The sequence below is a fragment of the Cetorhinus maximus genome, chromosome 3 (assembly GCF_964194155.1).
Source record: "Cetorhinus maximus chromosome 3, sCetMax3.hap1.1, whole genome shotgun sequence".
Classification (NCBI taxonomy): domain Eukaryota; kingdom Metazoa; phylum Chordata; class Chondrichthyes; order Lamniformes; family Cetorhinidae; genus Cetorhinus; species Cetorhinus maximus.
In genome coordinates, this window is record NC_135881.1 from 147,894,159 (window position 1) to 147,918,734 (window position 24,576).

Here is a 24,576-nt window from a genome sequence, read left to right on the forward strand (position 1 = left end):
TACCCTCTCTCTTCACTGGAACATCTTCTGCTCCTCCATAAAGCCAGGCCTGAATTTTCAGCTCAGCAGGGGTACATGATCAGCGGGCCCAGGTTCAGCTGGGAAACGGACTGCTGACCGTGATCAGCCCCCGACCGTGATTTCACGCTAGCTAGTCAATTAGCATCCAACCAGCGTAAAAGGCACGCTGATAAGCTCAGCACTGCCGGGGTGGGGGTGGGAAGGAGGCAGGCTGAGTCAATGCAGGCGTGGGCCAGCACTGACAGAAAGCTCCCTGAAGGCAGAGAGCTGCCTCAGGGAGCTGAATACCTGGAACAGCATAATAAAGATTTCAAAAGCTGAAAAATGTGCCCATGCATCATAATCAGTCACCTGGAAATTTAGCGTATGAAAATGCTATCCACAGAAATTTATTTATATTTTGTCTCATCACGGAAATCTCATCCTCCAATCCCCGCCCCCCTTTGTTGAACAATACAAAGGCCGCCTGGCGGGTTCGCCCATCTGCCAACTGTAAGGTTGGATGGGCTACATAAGATGACAGACTTCCGACTTTTGCGCGCACATACTGACCGAAATATTGCGCGAGTGTGGGATGACGTGGGACGCTCACCCAACATCATACCACACGATTTCACGTCCGATAAGGTTGGGCTCACGATCGCCCAATCAGCGTAAAATTCTGCCCCTAGGCTCTTTCCTATTCCTCCAGTTTCGCTGTTGGTTTACGGGGGGCAACCTACTGCCTCCTAGTTGCCTATGTGATATATCATGCCCATCTGTAAAAATTGCTACTTCTTGTAGCTTAGAAACCTTACACTATTCCAGGTGTGACCTAATAGCTATTGGGATGCTATTTTGAAATTCTTCCATTATTGTTATCTTCCTCACATTCTCAGAATTTTGTTCTAATTTCAGTGATCGAAATCATGAGTCCCTCAGAATTTCTTTTTCCCTAGCAAATTCTCTAAACGTTTCATTCGATATTTTCTTTAAAGTCTGAAATTTCAGCTGATATGCTTCAGGGTCAAACTCATAAGCATCAAGCACTGCAATTTTAACTATCTCATAATCTGAAGATTATTCTTCTGAAGACTAGAATACATATCCATAGCCTTCCCAACCAAAATACTTTGCAAAATGAGAGTCCATGTGTCCTTTGGCCATTTTAGTTTGTTCGCTGTCTTTTCAAACGAGATAAAATATCTCTCAACCCTGTCTTCAGTGAATTTAGCATAGCCAATAGTTGAAAATTCGTTGTTATATGAAAGCTCAGAATGAGACTTGATTCCTCATCTGGACTACTAGATTCTCTTTCACTCCGTACCCAAAGCTTTCCTCTAACCAGATCATGCTGCCTGATTTCTATCTCTCTTTGAAACTCAAGCTCAAGCTTTCATATTTCTATTTCTTTCTCTTTCTCTTTCTCCTCTTTTGCCAATTCCAGCTTTTTCCAGTTCCATTTCTTTTTCCATTTCAAGTTGCTTCACTCCTTTTCCCTTTTCAAGTTCAAGCTGCTTTGTCTGCAATTGAATTCTAGCTAATTCAACTGAATTTCTATCTGGATTCACTGTTGCTTCTTCCCATCCTGGTTGCTGTGCTATTACCTCAATTATTTCTGCTTTCTAACCCTTGCTTTTAATATAACTGCAATGAACTTGATGTGCCGGACAGGTTTCTTACTTGAAACAGGTAATTTTATTACAGAGATCTTTTAGAAGCTCCATACTTGAACCAGGTTCACGACTAGAAAGCTCCACCCCCAAGATTACCTGCGCTTAGGGCTTATTTGTCAGTACAATCATGTGACCCCGAAAGGCAGTAGGAAAGGTTATATCTACAATCATTATATTTCCTCCCCCTTTAGTTTTTTTTTTACATTTCCTATTTACAAAGAATATTTTATTCCACAGCATATGCATATACACAGATCATGTGATTGATTAAGTCTCTAAGGTGGCTTTCTAATCCAGTTAGAGCAGTGTAGCTCTACCACTTGAGGTTCTCCCACTGGGTTGACATGATCAGGAACTGCAGCATCAGGGACATCCTTAGAAAGTGGCAGTTCAGGATTAGGTAATTCAACAGGAACATCAGGTATGTCTGTTCTAGGTCGATCTGGCACCTCAAGGATTAAAGGTTCGACATCAATTACAGGCGGAATAACTGGTTGTTGGAATATCCCTCTAATCCTCAGAAGATCCACATGTTTTTGAACAATCTGGTCTTTCACTTCCTCTTGGAATGACAAGAGACCAGTTTCCGAAACAATTATACCAGGAACCCAACTAGGTCCATTTCCAAAATTCTGTACGAAAACTTTCTCCCACAGTAAATCTTCAAGCTTTGCTATGAATATTGTGATTAAATTTCGACTACTCTGGTTCTGCTCTACCTTCCCTCTAAGCTTGGAAGAAAACAGATAAAGGCAGTGTTTCATCAGTTATTCAGAAGGTATTGAACTCATAGTTGCATGAGGAGTCATACAATAATTGAGAAAAAAACTTGAAAGTCGGGTTTCTAAAGTCCCTTTGGATAACTTTTCATTCCTGATTTCAAAGTTTGCACTGCTCTTTCAGCTAACCCATTGGATGAGGGATGATATGGTGCTGTTTTAATATGCTTAATTCCATTTCAACTCATGAATCTCTGAAATTCTGTGCTAGTGAAGACAGTACCATTATCCAAAACAATGACTTCCAGTAGGCCAAGTATATTAAAACATTGGCGCAGCTTTCCAATAGTTGCACTCGATGTCAGTGATCTAACTTCATACACATCCATCCACTTAGAATGCACATCGATCATCAATAAAAACATGGTACCTAAAAATTGGCCTACATGGTCTACATGTAGTCTGACCCTGGGTTGACTAGGCCACTCCCATGTACGCAGTGGAGCTGAAATGGGCAACTTCTGTTGTTGCTGACACTGGAGACAGTGCTGACCATGCTTTCAATGTCACTGTCTATGCCTGGCCACCAGACATAGCTTTATGCTAGCATCTTCATCTTCGATGTGACTGGATTGTGAAGCTCCATCCAAAGTGGTTCCCTTACTTGTGAAGGGACAACGACTCTTGATCCCCACAACAAGATTCCATCTTGACAACTTAATTCTGTATTACGAGCATGGAATGGTCTTATCTCTTCAGACACTGGTGAATTCGACCATCCTTCCAATATCAGGTCTCAAACTTTTGACAAAGTTGGATCCCCGTTTGTCCAATTCATTATTTGCTTTGCACAGACTGACAAGGAGTCCAGGAAATTCAACACAAATACAACTTCTTGTGGCACTGGAGCATGTACAATGTTACCTGGTAACGGAAGACGACTGAGTGTGTATCTGCTTTTGCAATATGCACACCAGGATGGTGCATAAAGGTGTACAAATACGCCGATAATATCAAAGCCCAATGTTGAACTCTGTCTGAGGCTACTGGTGGAATGGCTTTGTCCTCATTACATAAACCCATTAATGGTTTATGGTCTGATATTATAGTGAAATGTCGTCCATGCAGATGCTGATGGAATTTCTTCACTCCAAATATTACTGATAAACCTTCCTTTTCAAGTTGTGAATAACCCTTCTCGGCTGCAGAGAGAGTTCTGGAGACATAGCCTATTGGGCTTTCGGATTTGACTTCTGTCTTTCCTTCTTCTGTTTGCTGCAGAATTTTGTCTCGTCCTTCATTTTGATTTCACAGTCGCCAAATTTCTTTCTGGTGAAACCTTAACTTGGTTCAGTTTGGTGGTAAAGCTACCCATGGCTTCGTTACCCACTCACATCTTGGAAACTTCCACAACTTTTCCTTCTAATGCTTCTTTAGTTTCATTCACCTGATCCTTCAGCTTTTCTGTCTCCTTCTTGTATCTCTTGGCGTCCTCCTGGAACATTGAACATTGTTGAGTCTTCTCTGCCAACTGTTTCTTCAAGTTGTTCAGAGTGGCACAAAATTTGTTTTGTTTCTTTTATGATTTTCCAGTGGAACCAACTCTGATCTGAAGGGTCCTTGCATCCTGTGAAGATCCTTCAATTCTCCTAACTCATTCCAAAATACACTGTCATGTTCTCTGATCAACTCAGGAACTCTTCCTGTTCTCACTTGAAATATTTCTGACCAGTTGAGCTTGATTGATCTACCTGGCTAAGTGGAACATTGCCCAGGTATGTCCTGTACACAAAGAGCAAGACAGATCCAACCCAGCCAATTACTGCGCCATCAATCTACTCTCGATCATCAGAAAAGTAATGGAACAGTGCTATCAAGCAGCATTTGCTTAGCAATAACCTGCTCACTGACGCCCAGTTTGGGTTCCGCCAGGGCCACATCTGACCTCATTATAGTCTTGGTTAAAACATAGACGAAAGATCCCGAAGTGGGATGAGAGTGGCCGCCCTTGATATCAAGGCTGTACTTGACCGAGTGTGGCATCAAGAAGCTCTAGCAAAACTGGAGACAATGGGAGTCAGGGGGAAAATTTCCACTGGTTGGAGTCATACCTAGCACAAAGGAAGATGGTTGTGGTTGTTGGAGGTCAGTCATCTCAGTTCCAGGGCATCACTACAGGAGTTCCTCAGGGCAGTGTCCTCAGTCCGACCATCTTCAGCTGCTTCATCAATGATCTTCCTTCCATCATAAGGTTAGAAGTGGGGATGTTCGCTGATGATTGCTCAATGTTCAGCACCATTCGCGAATCCTCAGGCACTGAAGCAGTCCATGTCCAAATGCAGTAAGACCTGGACAATATCCAGGCTTGGGCTGACAAGTGGCAAGTAACATTCATGCCATACAAGTGTCAGGCAATGACCATCTCCAACAAAAGAGAATCTAACCATCGCCCCATGACATTCACTGGTATTACCATCGCTGAATGCCCCACTATCAAAAATTCTGGGGACCAGAAATTGAACTGGACTAGCCATATAAATACTGTGGCTACAAGAGCAGGTCAGAGGCTAGAAATCCTGTGATGAGTAACTCACCTCCTGACTCCCCAAAGCCTGTCCACCGTCTACAAGGCACAAGTCAGGTGTGTGATGGAATACTCCCCACTTGCCTGGATGAGTGCAGCTCCCACAACACTCAAGAAGCTTGACACTGTTCAGGACAAAGCAGCCCGCTTGATTGGCACCACATCCACAAACATTCATTCACTCCACCACTGACACACAGTAGCAGCAGTGTGTACTGTAGGAATTCACCAAGATGCACTGCAGGAATTCACCAAGACTCCTTCGACAGCACCTTCCAAACCCACTACCACTACTATCTAAAGGACAAGGGCAGTAGGTAGATGGGAACACCACCACCTGGAAGTTTCCCTCCAAGTCACTCACCATCCTGACTTGGAAATATACCACCGTTCCTTCACTACCACTGGGTCAAAATCCTGGAACTCCCTTCCTAACAGCACTGTGGATGTACCAACACCACATGGACTGCAGCAGTTCAAGAAGGCAGCTCACCACCACTTTCTCAAGAGCAACTAGGGATGGGCAATAAATGCTGGCCCAGCCAGCGAAGCCGACATCCCATGAATGAATTATTTAAAAAAAATTTTTGTAACCAACCTTGGCCCAGAAGACCAGATCCTGCACATGTCACAATGATCACTGGAAGCTGGGCTGTTTGTTGCCGATAGGACACAGGTACTGTGACAATGCCATTTACCTGTATTGACTCTCCAGTGTATGTCTTCAGTTGAGCTGAGGTTTGCTCCAGATTCAGTGGCTGGGTACCTTCATTTAGGTATTTAAACATGGGCTTTCCCCCCACTGTGGTCGAGGCTCCCGTGTCTACCTCCATGACTAGAGGCTTCCTATTCGCTTGAAGGGTGACAGTGATTGGTTCAGTTTTTGCTGCTTTGACATTGCATAGAGAATAGATATCAGTATCAGTAATTCCTGGTTCTGTTATTTTGTGCACTTCAATCATCTTGGTCTGCTGTCTGATGAGCTGTCTTGATTTCACCCTGCATTGCCTCATACATACCCTTTTTTGTAGCAGTAATGGCATTCTGCTTCCTTAAATCTGCAGGTTTCCAGTACATGGTTACCCCCACATTGGTAACAGATTAATTTCTGAATCACTGTTGAGATGCTTCCACTATATAAGTTGTGATGGACTTACCCGGGGAACTTACTCTGGAATTAAACTTAAACCTTTGCATTATTACCAATGGATTTGGCTGAAAATGCATCTTTACAAGGCCTACCAATTTGTTAAAAGATTTAGAATTGGGCGCCGTCAGACCGCGGATGAGGTTATATGTCTTGCTGCCACAGGCACTTAAAATAATTGCTTTCTGCTTCTCCTCTGCTGTTATTTCATTCACCACAAAATAAAACCTTAGGTGCTCTATGTACTGGCTTCAGTCCTCATGGACGAGTCTTAAGGGTCAATTCTGCCAAAGAGTGGATGACTGGTGAGTATACTTTTATTTCTTTCCTTAAGAATTAATGTACTCACATTCACAAGGTGAGGGGCAGCATCGGAGCTATTTATCTTCGTCGCCAATTGTAACGAACTTGATGTACTGGACAGGTTTCTTACTTGAAACCGATAACTTTATTACAGAGCTCGTTTAGAAGCTACGTGCTTGAACCAGGTCCATTACTAGAAAGCTCCGCCCCCAAGATTACCCATGTTTAGAGCTTATTCGCCAGTACAATCACATGACCCCTAACGACAGCAGGAAAGGTTATACCTTCAATCACTACACTAACTCTAAAGTTTCTGCTAATGCAATTAATCTAGCCATGGTTAATTGTTGAAAATCACTCGGGGATAAATCTTCCCTCTCCAGAAAAGTCTTAGCAATTGACAAAGCTGTTCTGTTTTTCAATCAGTATTTTAAAATTTACCATAAAAATCTTATAAATCTTAACCTCTGCAAGTTTCAGCACTCATGTTTATCTGTGGATCCAAGGTCCAGCGAGCACCCCCAATTTATGTTATAATCCTTGGCGAGACCCCAGGACATGGGGAGGAGATCCAGTTAGGGACCAATAACATTTTGTTTAAAGTAGATAAATGTTGAGGTTCAAGACACCTGCTTTTGGAATAAAGACACAAGATTTCATGGGTTTTGAACAAACTGAGAAAACAAAGTTTACTATCCAAGTTCAGAAAGATAAAACAATATACAATATGCATCTTATACTTTAACATTCAGGGTAATTATGAGGTACATGTGAATTAACAGATTAACTGTGGTCAGGCACACCCACTACAGAGTAAATAACAGAGGAAACCAAGGCAGGGTCCATGGATTTCCCAAGAGCCCACCCAGGTATCAATAAACAGCAAATCAAGCAATCTCACTGAAACCTCATCTTTTTCACAAGGGTTTCCAATCTCCAGCTTTGAATATTTCCCCTTGGAATTCTCTCTAAAGGTGACTCTCACTCAGACAGCTTTAATAATGGCCCACCTCCTCGGGTTTCAATATCACCGTCTAAAATTCCTTCTCTTTGGATTCCCAAGTACACTCAACACTAGTTTACAAGCACACTTTCTGGTCTATGACCGTGCCAAGCAGGACACCACTGCTCTAAAGAAGTACCTTTGCTCCAACAGCCCTCTTTACGTAAAGTCTGCTCTCCGCAGCTCTTTCTTTAACTTAACTGGCACCTGCTTCTGTCCCAGTGTCTGTGACACTTCTGGCTGACAGACTCCCCAAAACTGACTGCCTCAAGAAGAGATATTCACAGGCCCTTGAACTGATCCGGGGACCTATCAAAACACTCCCAAAGGGTCCAACCCTTGTTACTAGGCAGGAACCAAATTAACAAGCATTGGAACATCCTGTACCTTAAATGCCACAATTTCTACAGACAGCTAATTTAGCATCTAGGGACAAAATGATCAGTCATCTCATGACGCCTATCCATTAGAATAAAGAAAGCTTCACTACATTGAAGGTTCTTTACAGTGGTTGAAGGGTTCTCAAAATTCCCACATTTTTCATATCATCAACAAGGATATGACTTTTGGTACTTTTATGGCGCAGAGGACCCAACTGCTGAGTCAAGTGTAGCACCCTGCAGACAGGAGGCTAGGCTCATGAAGGCCTGGGGCTGGACATGCCCAGGCTTGTTGAGTGCTGTGTGGATTGTGGCCTGGAACCAGACAACGAGAGGAGACAGAATGCGCATTCTTCCCTTTAAAACAATATACCCAAAGAAAGACCTCATCTTACATGAAATTAAAGCCCATCAAAATCTTGCATAAATAATCGCTACTAACTACTAAGGCAGGAAGGTAGCAATCAATGCAATTATGCGAACCTATCAATACTCCACATATACAATGGATTTCAGTTCAAGACTAGTTACGGGGGCAGGAAGACAACGATAAACGTCATCTGAGCCCATTAAAAACAATGAGACAATAATCACCTGAAGAAGCCCACCAAAATCAGACAAAGAACTAACCTTGATTTGGATTGAGATAAGAAATTCGAAAAACAGTATAACTGGGCCACCAGTTAAGAAGGGAGGAGGGTGACCAGTTTTTGGAGCAGTTGAAGCAGAGTTTAAGCAGGGAGGAGATCTGGAGGTTTGCAGGCCCGCAGGCAACATCACAGCGAGGGGCACGGGTTGGCAGGTTCAACCGAAGACAACATGGCCACAACCGCAGCCCTCCACAAAGATCGACCACCCACAACCGCGCCCTCCACCCAACTGAAGAGCCTTCGCAGATTCCACAAACCAGGACCACATGGGGAAGGCAGGCCCCAGAGGATACAAAGAGCGTACTCCAAAACTGCAACCGGCATACCTGGCTGGATTTCAAACTGTCAAGGAACCCTGATTGGTGACCCTGACCTCTCCTAGTTCAATTTAGTTAGGTTTTGGGGGTGGGACAAGGGTAAGGGGATTAATAGCGTGATTTTCCCTTGTTATGCCGTGTGTTCCCCATTCTTAACTAAGTGTACTTTGTAGGTCTGTATAATCTCAGTGCAATCCTAATGTTATAAGTTCATTTGTGACTTCAATAAACCCAGTTTTTTTTTCTTGCACCAAAACCAGTTGTCTGCTGCACTTTGTCACAACACCCAAATAAGTCCAAGGTCTAGAACCCAGGGAGTGGGAGCAATTCGGACCGCTCAGAAGTCAGAGATGAAGCTGCCACACACCACCACCCTCTAAATGGTTTTACGGTTTATTTACAAGAAGTTCTTAACATCATAACTTTAAACAAATAGCTTATTGCAAACTATACAGATAAACTTTTCATTTTGTTTCACACCTACACATATCATAGTATAAAGTTACAAAGGCTTAGCCAAAACAAAAGTCAATACACGTAACAAGTAGGATTAGCAGTATTTAAATATAGCAGAATTACCATAACACAATGCTGCATTTCTTCTTCCTCTTATTCTCATTCTTTAACTTAGCAAAGAAAGCTTTGCTTAAGTTGACAGCCCAATTGTCATCCTTTTCGTTGGCTGTAGGCCTAATCTATCTCTAAGCTATAATAATAATATAAAAACAAAAAACTGTGGATGCTGGAAATCCAAAACAAAAACAGAAACAGAAATACCTGGAAAAACTCAGCAGGTCTGGCAGCATCTGTTGAAGGGTCATGAGGACTCAAAACGTCAACTGTACTCTTCTCCACCGATGCTGCCAGACCTGCTGAGTTTTTCCAGGTATTTCTGTTTCTGTTTTTGTTTTGCTATCTCTAAGCTGATTATTCTTTTCATGATGGAGTTCTAACAGTTCATCAGTATTGGTTTTTAATTCTGCATTCAACCAACTGTCCTGATTCACCTGATCATGGTGATACTTCATAAAGACTTATGATGCTTGAGGCTCATCAAGTTTCAACTGAAGATCTACTTTGTTGAATTTTAGCATTTCGACATTTCAGGTCCTTACTCAAGTGTTTTACTTCCTGTGACTGACACTCCAATGTTCTCACCAGTTCTCGTTTTTCATTAACATACTCATCCTTTGGATGGGAGAATTGGTTCTCTACATTGATTAGTTTTTCCTTCAATTGCTCGTTATTGTCACTAAGCTTCTCGTGGTTGGCCACAGTGATTTTTAGGAGTTTGGTAAGATCAGTATGATCAAGTGCCTGCTGCAATACAGTCATCACCACATTACTGTCTCCATTAGCCAAATCATTACCTAACAAAAAATCTATCCCTTCTATAGGTAAACTTGGAATAATTCCCACCATAACAATTCTGCTTACTATATCACTTTGTAAATTGACTTTACACAAGGGAACAGATTCATAAGTTCCATCAACATCTCCTATAAATACCTTTCCTTCATTAAACCATCTGGAACACAAATTGTATCATCAGCCACCATCATTGACTGATCTGCCCCAGTATCTCTCAAAATATTAATTGGTTTCCTGACAAGCTACCTGTTTAATTCCTGCATCTTCATTCACCTCACTGTTAACCCTCTACCTACTCATCCAACTCCTACTCGCTGGCCTCAGGGACAGTTGATGAGAGACCAGAGCCTCCCACACATTCAACATGATTCCCATTTCCTTTCCTCCACCTGCACTTTCTTCCTATCTGCTTTCCTCCAGTGTTTAGTTGGTTTTCAAAATGCAACTTGTTTTTAATTAAGAGATAAAGTCAGAATAAATGATTGGCTTCAAAAGTGAAAGAGCCATTTTCTTTAAATTGAACAAATGCGAAATGAAGAAAAACTCTCCTATTTCCTCTTACTTTTCCATAATTTATTTTGCTCATCTCTCTCTGACCCCATCTCTTTCTTACTGTTCATCAGCTTGATACACTTTATAAAGTCTATAGCATGTAAAACAGAATCCATATGCTGCAGTCAGAACATTAGCTGGCATGTTTCTCTGTCTCAGGATCACATACACCCTCACTGTGTGTTTCACTTAAACACTCAATGTAAATGCTACCTCAACAAAGCTTTTGCATTTTGACCTCTTGTTCATCTTGGAAATCAACTGTACTGCACATACTCAGACTGCAATTTAGATATTCAGCTCATAATGTCATAATTCTGTCCAAAAATATTGGATTAGAAATTCCTTATGGTTTGTATTCTGGTGTGAAACTGCAGTTACCCCATGTGCCTGAAGCAGGAGACCCAAGCCTTATTAAAGGCTACTGGGCCTCAATATAATTACAGTAGCAGATGTGCTGTCCCTGTGGGAGTATTTTTCTTAATATACTTTATTCATAAAATATATGGAAGAACATTACAAAACATTTCTAAATGGCCATCACAAAAAGTATAATCAAATTCAACTTTTACACATGGATCATGAGGTGCTTCAATGCAATCAACGAATATTACAGTCATTTCAATATGGTCATTACAGACAATCAGTCAGTGCAATGATATTGGAGTTATCAACATACATCATGTTGCACTCTGAGGTGCTTCAATACAATTAGTATTCAATGCATACATTCATCATGAGCCGTACAGTCCGAGGGGTCTATACCTTTCCCAGCCCCTTGGTGCACTATGGCAGAAAGGTCTTAGACAGCGACCTTTCCCCATTGCACCAGCTGCCCCAAGCTTTAGTGCGTCCCTCAACACATAGTCCTGGACCTTGGACTGTGCTAGTCCACAACACTCAGTCAGGGACAACCTGTGGGAGTAACAGCAGAAGAGAGAGGGGTGGATGCCCCAGCACTGTGCTGTAGAGCCAGGGGGAAGAGTTCCTACTCCACATCAAGGTAAGTATAATAAAAGAAAGTAAACTATTCCTTGTGACCTTGTATGGTCCTTTTAGGGCTGTTTGTTTGGCAGCATGCAGATTGGATTATGCTGATGCAGATCTGCGCCATTCTGTGCAGTTCAATTTCCTGGAGAGGCCCTGAAACAGGTGTTAGGCCTCTTATTTACATATTCAAAAGCCCATAATATGATGTCACACATCCCAGTCACAGATCTCCATTTTATGATATGATAGCACATGTGAAATTTAAACATTGGTTTGTAGGGTAACCATTGAATTAGAGTACAGATGCTATTCGAACCTCAACAAGATGGGCAGAGTGAAACTGAGTCAGGAATATACCACAGTGGGTTCACTATGTGGGGGGAACAGATTGCTGGGTAAGAGTTTTTCACAGGCGATGGGTGTTTTGTCCAAATCAAATCAGGGAAAGGTTTTAAGTTTATTTCTGGTCTGTTTTGATAGTAGCATAATGAATGGAAGCATTTTTTTCCAGTTTTTTTAATACTTAATGCAAATCATTGTTTAGATAAAAAATTACAACAGACAAAAGTAGAAATAAGCAATACAAATAACCTAAACTAAGACTTTGCTGAGCTGGTTTTGTGAACAGTGAGACTGCTCGAGTGAACACATCTGCAGTAGATGTGTTTGGCTAGAATCTCATCGGCTCAGAGCCATTGAGCAGAATTCTATCGAAAGAAATCCACATGCAATGGGGAGAACAGTAACAGGTCAGGAGATGATTAGCCATAGAAGCAGACTTTGCTATGGCTCTTTAACACTGCCATACCATTAGCATCCCACTTGCAGGTTTCCAGGCCAATCAAACAGGATGGAATGCTTGTCAAATCTGTCAAAGGAAGGATTTCCATTTAAGGTGGCCCCAGCAGGTGTCAGAATTGTTGAACGTTGATTCCTGAGAATTCAGCAACTATGGGAATGGGAAGAAGACCTGGGAAGGCTGCCCCTTGGTCTCCGACTCTTACCTGGAGGTCTTGATGGAGAATTTCGAGGACTAACTTCAGAATTTGTTTCCCAAGGATGGGAGGAACAGGCTTGCCTCTCAAACCAAGCAGGCATGGCTGGAAGTTTTGAGCAAGTGAGCAGTAGGAGTGTGGTTCCTCAAATCTAGAGATATTATCCAAAAAGAGCGGGGACCTTAGAACGGTGGGAAAGGTGAGTGGTATAGCTTTCAGGTGTCAATCCCCACATGCTGGCTTTTCCAGCATCCATCTGCACAATACTCGCCAGTCCAACATGTCCTGCAGCTCCACTCATTCCTCTCTTTCTTCACATCCCTATCTGAACTGCTAACACTGAAACTCACCCTCACCTTTGTGCCTTCTCACACCATGACTTAGAGTCATCCTCCACAAATGCCCTTCCCTCCTCTCTGCACATTCCATTTCTCACACTCACAACTCTCTTTACAATCCTTGCAGAATGCAAAACTCCTGGGAAAGGCAGAGAACGAGGGAGGGAGGAAGGGCAGGGCTCGGAAGGAGGGCCCTACAGGTACAGGCATCTTGTTAGCCACTGGCAATGTGTGCCCACCTAGTCCACTGGGAAGGAAATGTTATTCCATGATGCTGCAGATGTCACCAGTGACCTGAGCCTCCTGAAGCACTGGTGCTCACAGATACCATAACACAGGCGGAATGGAAACCTTGCATGTGGGGTCTCCAATGGGCACCAGCTGCCCAAAATAGAATACACCCCCAGCTCGGCCAAAAGGACCATCAGTTTTTACTGGGCGGCCTAGACACTTGGCATGAACACCAACTGCAACAGGATAAATCTTAGCAGTGATGGTAGGAGGCTATTAACTGGCCATTAAATGGCCACTTAAAGGCCTCAGTTGGCTAATGGGCGAATGAGCAACCTGACACCTCCCCTGCCGTGGGTAAAATTCCAGTGGGGTAGGTGGAGGCGTGATGAGTTAGACACATCACTACCATCATGTTGCCCAATTTTACACCCCCTCACCTGCCATCCCATCCCCAGGGGCTGTAAATTCAACCCAATACTCCAGTTGAAGCCAAACTAGTGTTTTAAAAAGGCTCACAGTAACTTCCCTGCTTTTCGACTCTATTCCTCTATTTATAAAGCCCAGGATATTATATGCCTTAGTAACTTCTTTCGCAATCTGTCACCTAAAATGATTTATGCACATATGTCCTCAAGTCCATCTGCTGCTGCAGCCCCTTTAGAATTGCATCCTTTATTTGATTTTGCCTACCTTGCTCTTCCCACAAAAATGTATCACTTCACACTTCACTGTATTAAAGTTCATCTGCCAAACTTCAGCCAATTCCTCCAGCCTGCGTATGGCTTCTTGAAGTCTATCATTATCCTCCTCACAGTTCACAAAGCTTCCAAGTTTTGCAAATTTTAAAATTGTGCCCTGTACACCCAAGTCTAATTCATTAATATATACCAAGAAACACAGTGTTGAAACACTAACTCCTAAGGAACCCTATTATAGAGCATCCTCCAGTGTAAAAAACAGCTGTTTACCACTACTCTGTGTCTCCTGTCACTCAGCCACCTTCATGTCCATGCTGTCTCTATCCCTTTTATTCCATAGGCTCTAACTTTGCTGGCAAACCTGTCATGTTACAATTCATTAAACAGCTTTTGGAAGTCCAGGTAACCACATCAGCCACATGTGCTGTTCATTTTGCTGGTGCTGCTCCACTTGTTCCTCATCAGAGGTCCAAAGTAAAGCTTCAGAACCTGCTCCCATGTCACATTGAAGGCTGACAGCAGGGAAATGCAAATCAAGGTTAATGAAGTCCAGGAAAGGTGCAATGACTTTCAACAAGTTTAAAATCACCTGTCAATCAGTGAAAGCACACTTTAAGAACAAGTGCCATGAGCACCAGCCTCTCACCTAGGCAGCCATTCAGTTTCACTGCTTAAAGACTTCCCAACCTATCAGTCTCACTGAACAAGCTGTACTCTCACCTGGTTGATGCTGGGAAGTTCCACACAGCTCAATGTTGGATTAAATCATTAGTTACTTGTGGATTCAAGTATTGAAATGGCTTACCAGGCAGTTCCATGAGGGATCCCCACTCATCTATAAACCTATGTGAGTTAAACCTAGAAGTGGGCAAGATCATGCTGGGGTCCTGACCAATATCATATTTTATGGCTCCAACCCTCCTGCCCACACCCAAACCCATCTCCGCCACCAGCACCCCCCACTCCTTAGTATTTGAAATTCTGCCCATTGAGCTGGAGTGTTGGTTGGAGATACACTGAGACAGGGAGGGGAGCAATCTCTGGACACTTTGCTGCAGATTTCAGTTACACTTTATAAAGAGGTGCAGGGTCTCTGAGGGGTTGGTGTGATCGATGGTGTACAGAGTAAGTGGAATGCAAGTGGGAGCAAGAATCTGCAGAAATTGATCCTATCCAACAGGTAAAATGGGCAGGATTTTTACCTAGTCGGGCGGGCGGGTCCGGGAGCAGTCGCGAAACTGACTGCCACCCGCGATCGGGTCAATTAATGGCCAGCTAGCGTGAATCATGCGCTGCAATGCTGAGTGGCGCCGGGGTGGGTACGGGAGGAGGGCGAGCATGGACATTTGCACATGTGCAAAAATTTTTAAAAGTATAAATAAAGAATTTAAAACTGTTACAAATATGTCCCCTCATGTGACTCCGTTATAAATGAGATTTCAACATTTTTATGTTATTATTAATTCCTGCCGGAAACCTCATCCCGCTCATGGATGAGGTTTCGTAAAAAATCCAATGGTCGCCTGGCCGATTCGCCTGCCCACCAACAGTAAGGTTGGACCGGCAGTGATAAATTGCATTTAATTATTACTTTAATGACCTTAATAGGCCTGTGAATTGTCGGCGGGCACGCACAGGAGTCGGCAGCGCGACCGTCAACCGAAATATCGCGCGAGTGCGCGATGACGTCAGGGTGCTCATCAAATGTCATCACGTGTCATTTTACGCTTGAGCATGTTGGGCACACACCCGCAAGCCAAGCAAAAAATTCTGGCCAATGTTTTTACTACCTGAGAGGATAAAGTTAAATCTGTTGAAGCCAGAATGTGGACCATGGCAGCTTTGAGCAGGTAGCTGTCTAAAGGAAGAAGGAGAAGGAGAAGCAGAAGCAGAATGTGGTAGTTGTAGGGAATTCAATAATTATGGGGACAGATAACATCCTTTGTCAGCAGGATCAAGAGCGGGACATGACATATTGCTTATCTGGTATGAAGATGAGGGCCATCTCAAACCGGTTTGAAAGAATATTGGAGGGGGAAGGGGGAGGATCCAGTCTTTGTGATCCATTTGGGATGAACAATAGAGAGAAGACTAGACAAGAGGTCCTGTTTGGAGAGGACCAGGAACTATGTGATAAATTAAAGAACAGGATATCAAGAGTTTAAATCTTTGAATTATTACCAAAGCAGCGCGCAAATTGGTGCGGGAAAAAGCTGTTTAGGAAAGCACACATGCGGCTGAAGCAGTGCTGTGAGAAAGAGATCAGGATGGCCGAGCGGTCTGAGGCATTTAGATTGTAGTCGCCTCTGGAGGCATGAGTTTGAATTACATTGCCGACATTCATCATTCTACCTTCGGCAGCATCTTCCAAAACCACAATCTCTAACACCCCGAAGGACAGCAGAGGCATGGGAACACCATCATCTGCATGATTCCCTCCAAGCCACACACCGTCCTGATTTGGAACTATATTGCTGTTCCTTCACTGTCACTGTGTCAAAATCCTGGAACTCCCTGTGTAACAGCACCTACATCAAATGCCTCAGCAGCTCAAGAAGGCAGCTCACCATCACCTTCTCAAGGGCAGTTAGGAATGGGCAACAAATTCCAGCCTTGCCAGAGGCATTCATGTAGAATAATAGAATGGTTGCAGCACAGAAGGAGATCATTTGGTCCATCATATCTGTGCTGGCTCTTTGCAAGGGCAACTTGCCTCATCCCACTCCCCTGTGCTTTCCCTGTAACCCTGCCATTTTTTTCCTCTTACGATAATTATACAATTCTCTTTAGAAGTCCTTGATTAACTCTGCCTCCACTACTCTCCTAGACAGTGCATTCCAGATCTTAATCACTGACTGAATAAAAAAGTTTTTCCTCGTGTCACCATTGCTTCTTTTGTCAGCTGCCTTAAATTGGTGTCCTCTGATTCTTTCTCCTTCTACCAATGGGCACAGTTCCTCCCTACCTCTGATGTCCAGTCCCCTCATGATTTTGAACATCCGTATCAAATCTTCTCTTAATCTTCTCTTCTCCACGGAGAACAGCTTCTCTAAATTATCGGCACCACTGAAGTCCCTCATCCCTGGAACCATTCTTGTGAATCTTTACTGTACCCTTTCCAATGTCTTCATATCATTATTAAAATATGGTGCCCAGAATTGGATACAATACCTCAGTTAAGGCCAAATCAGTGTTTATAGAGGTTGATCTTAAATTTTTTATTTTGTGCTATTCATAAAGCCAAGGATTGCATTTGCTTAATTAACCACTTTCTCAACCTGCCCTGCCATCTTCAATGATTTGTGCAAATATACCCCAAGTCTCTTTGCTTCTGCAACTTTTTTAGAATTGCACCCTTTGATTACATCAAGCGATCAAATATAAAAAAATAGAGTCTCCATTTCATGGGATACTGACACCAGCACTGGGACAGGAAGGAACTGTGCAGGATGGGCTCCACTTGAAGAAGGCTGGGTCCCAAGATCCTACCCACTTCTAGGTTTAACCCATGTAGGTTTGGAGGTGGGTGGGGAGCCCTGTCAGGTAAGCCATTTCAATATTTGAATCCCTAATTATCTCCAGATATAACCCAGCATTATGGCTTTAACAACCAGTACATGGGTTTCCTGATGTGTGTGGAACTAGCAGGAAGGACAAATAGGATAGTTACAAGGGCTTTAAATTAGTAAGTGTAGGCAGGACACAAGTGGAAAAGGTAATATTGATACTAGTTTGAAAACAAATGAAAGGGAAGAGAATAGACTAATAATCAGAAATGGTGTTTTAGGCACAGCATGCTAAAGGAAAATTACAAGATGTAAAGTAATTAAATCAGGAGAAAGGAATAAGAAACATGTAAGTACAACATGAGAGCAGAGTAGGATCAGGTACATGGTGCAAATAAATGTTCTTTATATAAATGCACGGAGTATAAGCAGAAAATTGAATGAATTGCAGGCACAAATTCAGCTTGGAGATTATGACATAGCTACAGAGACATGGCTGCAAGATGGTCAGAATTGTGAACTAAGTTTACCAGGTTATACAGTCTTCAGATAAGGAAAATGGTAGAAGGGGAGGGGTGGCCTTAGTGATTATGTCAAATGGTGAGGGAGGATATGATAAGAGGTAAGAAGGCAGTAGAGATTTTATGGCCAGAATTAAGAAACAGAAAAAGTGTTGCTGACAAAAGAGACATATTGTCGAAGTTTTTCATCTTACACTCATCAGGACAGATGCAAGAATATCCACATTTTAAATTAAATTTCTAAACTAAAAGTTACTTCCTACAACATATGAATTATGAAATCAGATATACACAAGGTACAGAAAATAATCAGGGCTGAATTTTACCCCGTCGGGGGGGGGAAGTTGATGGGCGGCTGCGTGTGACGCCTCTGATTGGAGGCGGCGCCATTTTACATGGGCAGGCCAATTAAGGCCCGCCCTGCATGATGTCCACAGGGAAGCGCTATGCGCTCCCTGTGCGGGCAAGGGGGGGCTGCTAAGTGCAGCCTCAGGGAGATCGGCTCTACATGGAAAAATATTAAAAATAGAGAAAAAAAATTCCCTTACATGTCCCCTCATGTGACAATGAGTTGGGACATGTTCATAATTTCCAACAAAACTTTATTAAAATTTTTAAAACCCTACGTGAAACCTCATCCCACCTGTGGATGAGGTTTTATGTTTTTTCTACTTCCCGCCGGGGCTCCTGGCCTGCCCGGCAGCCTTAAGGTTGGACAGGCAGGTCCACTAATCACTTTAATTGATCCTGTCAATGGCCTCAATTGGTCATTGAAAGGTTGGCGGATGCGCAGCTAATTTTGCTGCGCTCCCACCTTCCTGAAAATTTAAATGGGGCGGGGTGACGTCGGGAGTTCCGCCCGATGTCATCCCGCGTCATTTTATGCGTTGGCGAGTGGGCCCCGCTCCCGCTCGCCGACGGTAATATCCTGCCCTATATGTGATACTGAACCAGAGTTGTTCACTCTTAAGCAGGAAATCCTGTACCAATTTGCATTTGATTTGCAGAGTGGAGGAACTGGAAAGCTGAGAAGATCAGCCTAAAAACTTTAGAGCTCTGTTTCCACAGATGTTCACAGTACTAAGAAAGTTGAAGATGGCATACCAAATTACCCCATGTCATGAAACAAAGCCACTGGATGGAATTTTCCTTGTCTGTCAGCGTTGGGCGTGATCGGTGGCGTGAGCGGACAATGTGGCGCAATTGGTTTTATGACAATGGGAAACCGGTTCGCGATCGTCCGCTCAACCTGCCAACGGTGGGCCACGTTTCCCTCCATCGGACATCAGGAACCTCACTGTAATACATCTGCAGATCATTATCAGGCCAGCCTGCCAGTATCGTCCCCCCTGCTGGTTTGTCCGTCCATGTTGGCGTGAAAGCACGCTGACGTGTTTCACAACAGCACATAAGCGACGTGCACTTGGCGTCCTGCACTTTGAGGGGAACTCAGAGATGAGTGCACAGTAACGTTGTGCAGCGCTCACCAGGGCTGTGTCTTGGGCTTCAAGCTCGAGGGGCACTGGGGGGTCGGGGTTAAGGGCAGCCCTGCCGTTGAGGTGACTTGTGAGTGGGGTGGGGGCATGCGCAGCCCTGCCGTTGAGGCGACTGTGGTGGGGGGTGAGGGGGGTGGTGGGGGGGTGGGTGGGGGGTGGTGCAAGGGGCCTGCCGTTGAATATAGCGCACAAGCTATTCAGGGTGGGGAGGTGTCGGGTGGGTGAGGGAAGTGGCCACGCATTAGGGAAACCTGCATTAAGTGACCATTCCTCTGCAATTGAGACAGTTCAGGCTCAGCCACATTGACATGATTAGAGTCGGGCTTCTAGCTTATTTGCCTACTCAAACAATGCAGAGGCATCAAAGTACCACCAAGTGCCCCAGGGTTTTTCAACCTCCTCCACATACACACACCCCCAACCTCCTGGCATGGACTGCAAAGTCACGAGCGTTTTAGTGGACTGCAGAACAATTGGATGACTGGGCACGTTGTACAGTCTCCTTGCTAAAGCTGGCCATGGAGCAGTCACTGCTGGAGGTGCTCATAGCCACTTGCAATGTCATCATCCCAATTTGGACCAGTCTCCCCCATGGTTCAGGCTAACAGTGCAGCCTTGCGGCACATGTTAGGAGAATGCCTGCGCCTGGCCTGAGAGCACAGCATGCAGTACAAGGGCAAAATCTGCTGCCAATCAGCCAGGTGGACTGGGATGGAGGTGGTGGGGTTTCGTGCAGCCATGCAGCGCACTAAACTCTGGCCATCCAAGTCGTGGCCAGCACTTTCCGAGAATTGTTAAAGGGCTTCACGCTTAACCAGGACAGGTTCTTAGTACACCCATGCTAAACACGTGTCTCTTTCTTCTATCCTGCTTGAGGACTACATCAGGATCATGGAGTCTGGGTGAACCAGTGGTATGCCTAATGGCTGACAGAGAGTGAAGACGACAGAGGGGAGAGCGACTGAGGCCCCTGGCTGTGCAGAGACAGGAGCAGCACCCTCAGGAAGGAGGGGCGTCTGGGGCACCCGCCCACGCCGCTGAAGAGCCAGAGTGGGCTGTCGCTGGTCGGCACCTAACGACACCCAAGGTCTATAGATGCTGCCTGTCATTCCTGCAGATAACCCAGAACTAGTGTCGCCGAAGACTGCACATGTCTAGGGAACTGGCTGCTCACATCTGCCAGTGACTACAGGATTTGGCACCACGGGGACATGGATGGTATCCATAGCCAGTGGCCGTGAAAGTGACCACGGCGCTCAATTTCTATGCCAGTGTCTCCTTTCAGGGCTCCACAGGTGACCTCTGTGGGATCTCTCAAGCCTCCACCCACAAATGCATCCATGAGGTCACAGTTGCTATCTTTGCGAGGGCACACAACTTTGTGCATTTCGCCCGGGTCCAGGACAGCCAAGATACAAGGGCGATTAGATTCACGCAGATCTCAGGTTTCCCACAGGTGCAGGGTGCGATCGACTGCACTCATGTGGCGCTCAGATCTCCATCGCAACACATGATGAACTACCTCAACCGCAAGTGAGTCCATTCGCTGAATGCAGCTGATGTGCGACTTTCAGAAACGCATCTTGCAGGTATGTGCACGGTTTCCAGGGATTGTGCACAATGTCTACATCCTCAGTCGGTTACAGATTCCTGAAGTCTTCCAGGGTCCACAGGAGCTGCAGAGTTGTCTCCCTGGGGACAAGGGCTACCCGCAGAGGACGTGGCTGATGACACCCGTGCGGCAGCCTCAGACTGCAGCAGAGCGATGCTATAATGAGGCTCATGCAGCAGCTCACAACTTGGTGGAGCAGACCATTTGGATGCTGAAGATGAGGCTCTGGTGCCTGGACCGGTCTGGTAGAGCCCTGCAATACAGTCCCCAGAGGGTGTCACGCATCAGCATCATTTACTGCACCCTTTACAACCTGGCGATGTAAAGGGGAGACGACCTGGCTGAGGAGGAGATGGAGGAGCTGGACATCTCCTCCAATGAGGAGGATGCCAATGGGAATGGGGGTGAGGGAGTCCTCGGAAGCAATGATGACAGGGATGAGGCCCTGGCTAGATGAGGCAGGTGCACTTGGGAGGCCCTCATAGTTGTTAGATTTGTGGAGGATGATGATGACATGCAATGAGGTGACCCCATAGATCCTCACATCGCATCTGTGAACATTTGACTCCAGTCTGGCTTATGGCAGCGCGGATACTCTCTCTGAGAATGCCCCTGTCGTGGAGATGCAGTGGAGGTGATCAGAGTCATATCATAGAGACGCAGCCATGAAACTTTAGAAGCACCTGATCCTTTGTCCACCTTCAGCACCTGAACCCTTCAGGAGCACAGCATCACTGGGCACAGATGCTGGTGTGATGGGGGCCAGCTCCACCTTAAAGGTGTTGAGAGCACACAGAGAGTATGAGAGAACTCTGTTACACCTGTGCACTATATTCTGGCAACAATGACCAGCGCTGCCGAGGTGCAGACATCAGTAATGTTTCCAGGGAGCATGAGGCTTTGGTCCGGAGGCTGCACAGAGCACAGGGAAGAGGCCCTGGACTGAGACACCTGCCTTTATCTTGTGCAGAAAGGTTTCACATCTGAGTAACAAGAACACTGCTCATCAGAGCAAGGAGCCATAGGCAGGGAGACATTCTTGGGAGTTTATTGACAATAGTGAACAGTATGTATAAGTTATTAACACCCATGCCCAGGCTGTGCAACTAGTTCTTTTTAACTTTCCTAATCCTGCCTCTACTTCTTGGTGCTCCCCAGACATCCTCGGCCTGTGGAGTTGGAGCTGCTGAGGTCACAGGAAGAGGGGAATTGGACACTCTCGAAGCCACCTGGGTGGATGGCCCCAGATGTGCGCCTGCTGATCCTCCTCCCTATGGGTGCTTAACTCCTTGAGGAGAAAGGGTAGCTGGAGCGAGATCGGGCTGCCCTGTACCTATCTCGTGAACACACTGTTGGAGGCCAACTATAGCATTAGCGATGGAGTTGAGTCTGTGCAGTGGTGCAGGACCAATGTCCTTGGTAGCTGCCATCCTACCAGTGTTGACCTCGGTGTGTTGGTATGCTAGTGCTATCACCTCAGTCTGAAGGCAGATGGACTCCTCCATCATGCATTGTAATCTGAGGAGTGCAGTGGACATCCCTTCCTGTTGTTCCCGAGCTTGCCTTTGCAGCTCCAGCAACTGTGACATGATCGAATCTGAAGGCTCGTCATCTGACTTGGACTCAGCAACATTCTGGCCTCCAGCAGTCCTCTGAGTGCTGGGGATCAGGGAAGTCCCTGCCACCACCTGCTGTGGATCAAATGGTGCAATGTGCTCATCAGATTGTGATCCCAAGGCTACTGTAAAGCTAGGTCCCACCAAGATGTGTGTCTCTGTGCTGGTGGAGGGTGTGGGTGTGCGCTGTGATGGGATTTTAAGGAGGGTGCCTTCAGATTCCTCTTCAGAGGTGTCTTCTGGGCTTGACTGGAGGCCTTGGGTCATGGACTCTCTTGGCTGTTTCCCATTTGTGCCTGTGGAAGCAAGGAGAGATAATTAGTTCATGGCAGTGGCCTGTGAAATGACACATTACTCACAATATGGTTGTCTGATGGATGTTGCAGTGCTGGACCCTCACTTGGTTGAGCACCGCTGACCTCACCAACAGCACAGGTCCGGTCCAAATCATTGCCAGCCAACTGGATGGCTCTGTTTTCAAAGTCAGTGAGGATCTTGATCTCAAGCATTCCTCCACATACTGCAACCTCTCCCTGTTGTGTGCCAGCTTGTCCTGCATGAATAGAGATGGAGAGAGTGTATGCAGGACGCCTGCCAGACCAGATGGCAGTGAGTGAGGTCCCTGTGGATGTGTGATGGGTTTGTGAGTGTGTGAGTTGAGAGTGATGAGGAGAGTGACTTACCCTGGTGGAACAAAAGAGATCATTCATCCTGTTGTTGCACTGGATGGCTGTCCTCTTTTGAAGGGCATTGGTGCTGACCACTGCTGCCACCACCTCCCAAGCCTGATTGGTGACGCGGCTGCCCATCCTGCGGCCAGAGCGGTGGGTATAGGTCATCCCGGCGGGGTTCCACTGCATCCAAAAGGCATTCCAGAGACGCGTCACTGAAGTTGGGGGGCTGCAGTCTTTTTGCCTTTTGGAGCTATCCTGTCTTCCATGCAGCAGTCGTGGTCTGGAAGCACTGAGATGTGTGCTCATGGCTGGACTTTAAATATAATGCCCAGCGTGATGAAGCGGCAAGGTGATGGCAAGTGGGCTCTTTTTCACCTGGCCACCATCGAAACGGCGTGTTTCCCTGGAGTGCACAAATAACGCGGCGGGTTTGGGATGACACGGCATAAAGATCCGCCATCCCGGCCGGCTAGTAAAACACTTTGTGCAAATCTGGGACGATTCCGCACTGTGTGTCTGTTTACACCCAATAAGGTTCCTCACCCACTCTTGCCAAAGGTAAAGAAGGAAATTGACTCTATGTTGAAGCAGGGGCGATTTCACTTGTGACAAAACCAACAAGCTGGTGCTCGGGGATGATCCCAGTGCCAAAACCCAACAGAATCATCAGAATTTGTGTAAATCTTACCCAGCGATACAAAGTAGTTGAACGCAAAGTGCATCCTATGTTGTCTATAGACAAGAGCTTAGCTAATTTGGGAAAGAGTTCAAACTTCATGAAGCTAGATGCAAATAGTAGTTTTTAGGAACTATCCCTCAATGAAGACTCTAAGTTGATCACAACCTTCATTACACAGTTTGGGAGATTTTGTTTCAACAGATTATCCTTCAGTATCACATCAGTGCAGAAATCTTCCAGAGGGCAATGGTAAGTATCCTAGAAGTTCTGGATGGAGTTGTATGTCACACGGATGGTATCCTGATCCATGGATCCACTCAGACAGAACATGACAGTAGAGTGCGAGCTGTGCTACAACTCCTACAGGAAGCAAGAGTTGCACCCAACACCAAATGCGAATTCTTGCGCCAACTGTCAAGTTCCTTGGGCATATTGTGGATGCATCCGGTGTCAGAGTTGATCCATAGAAGACAAGAGCAATCAAAGAGCTTCCAGGTCCTCAGAACATGACCGAG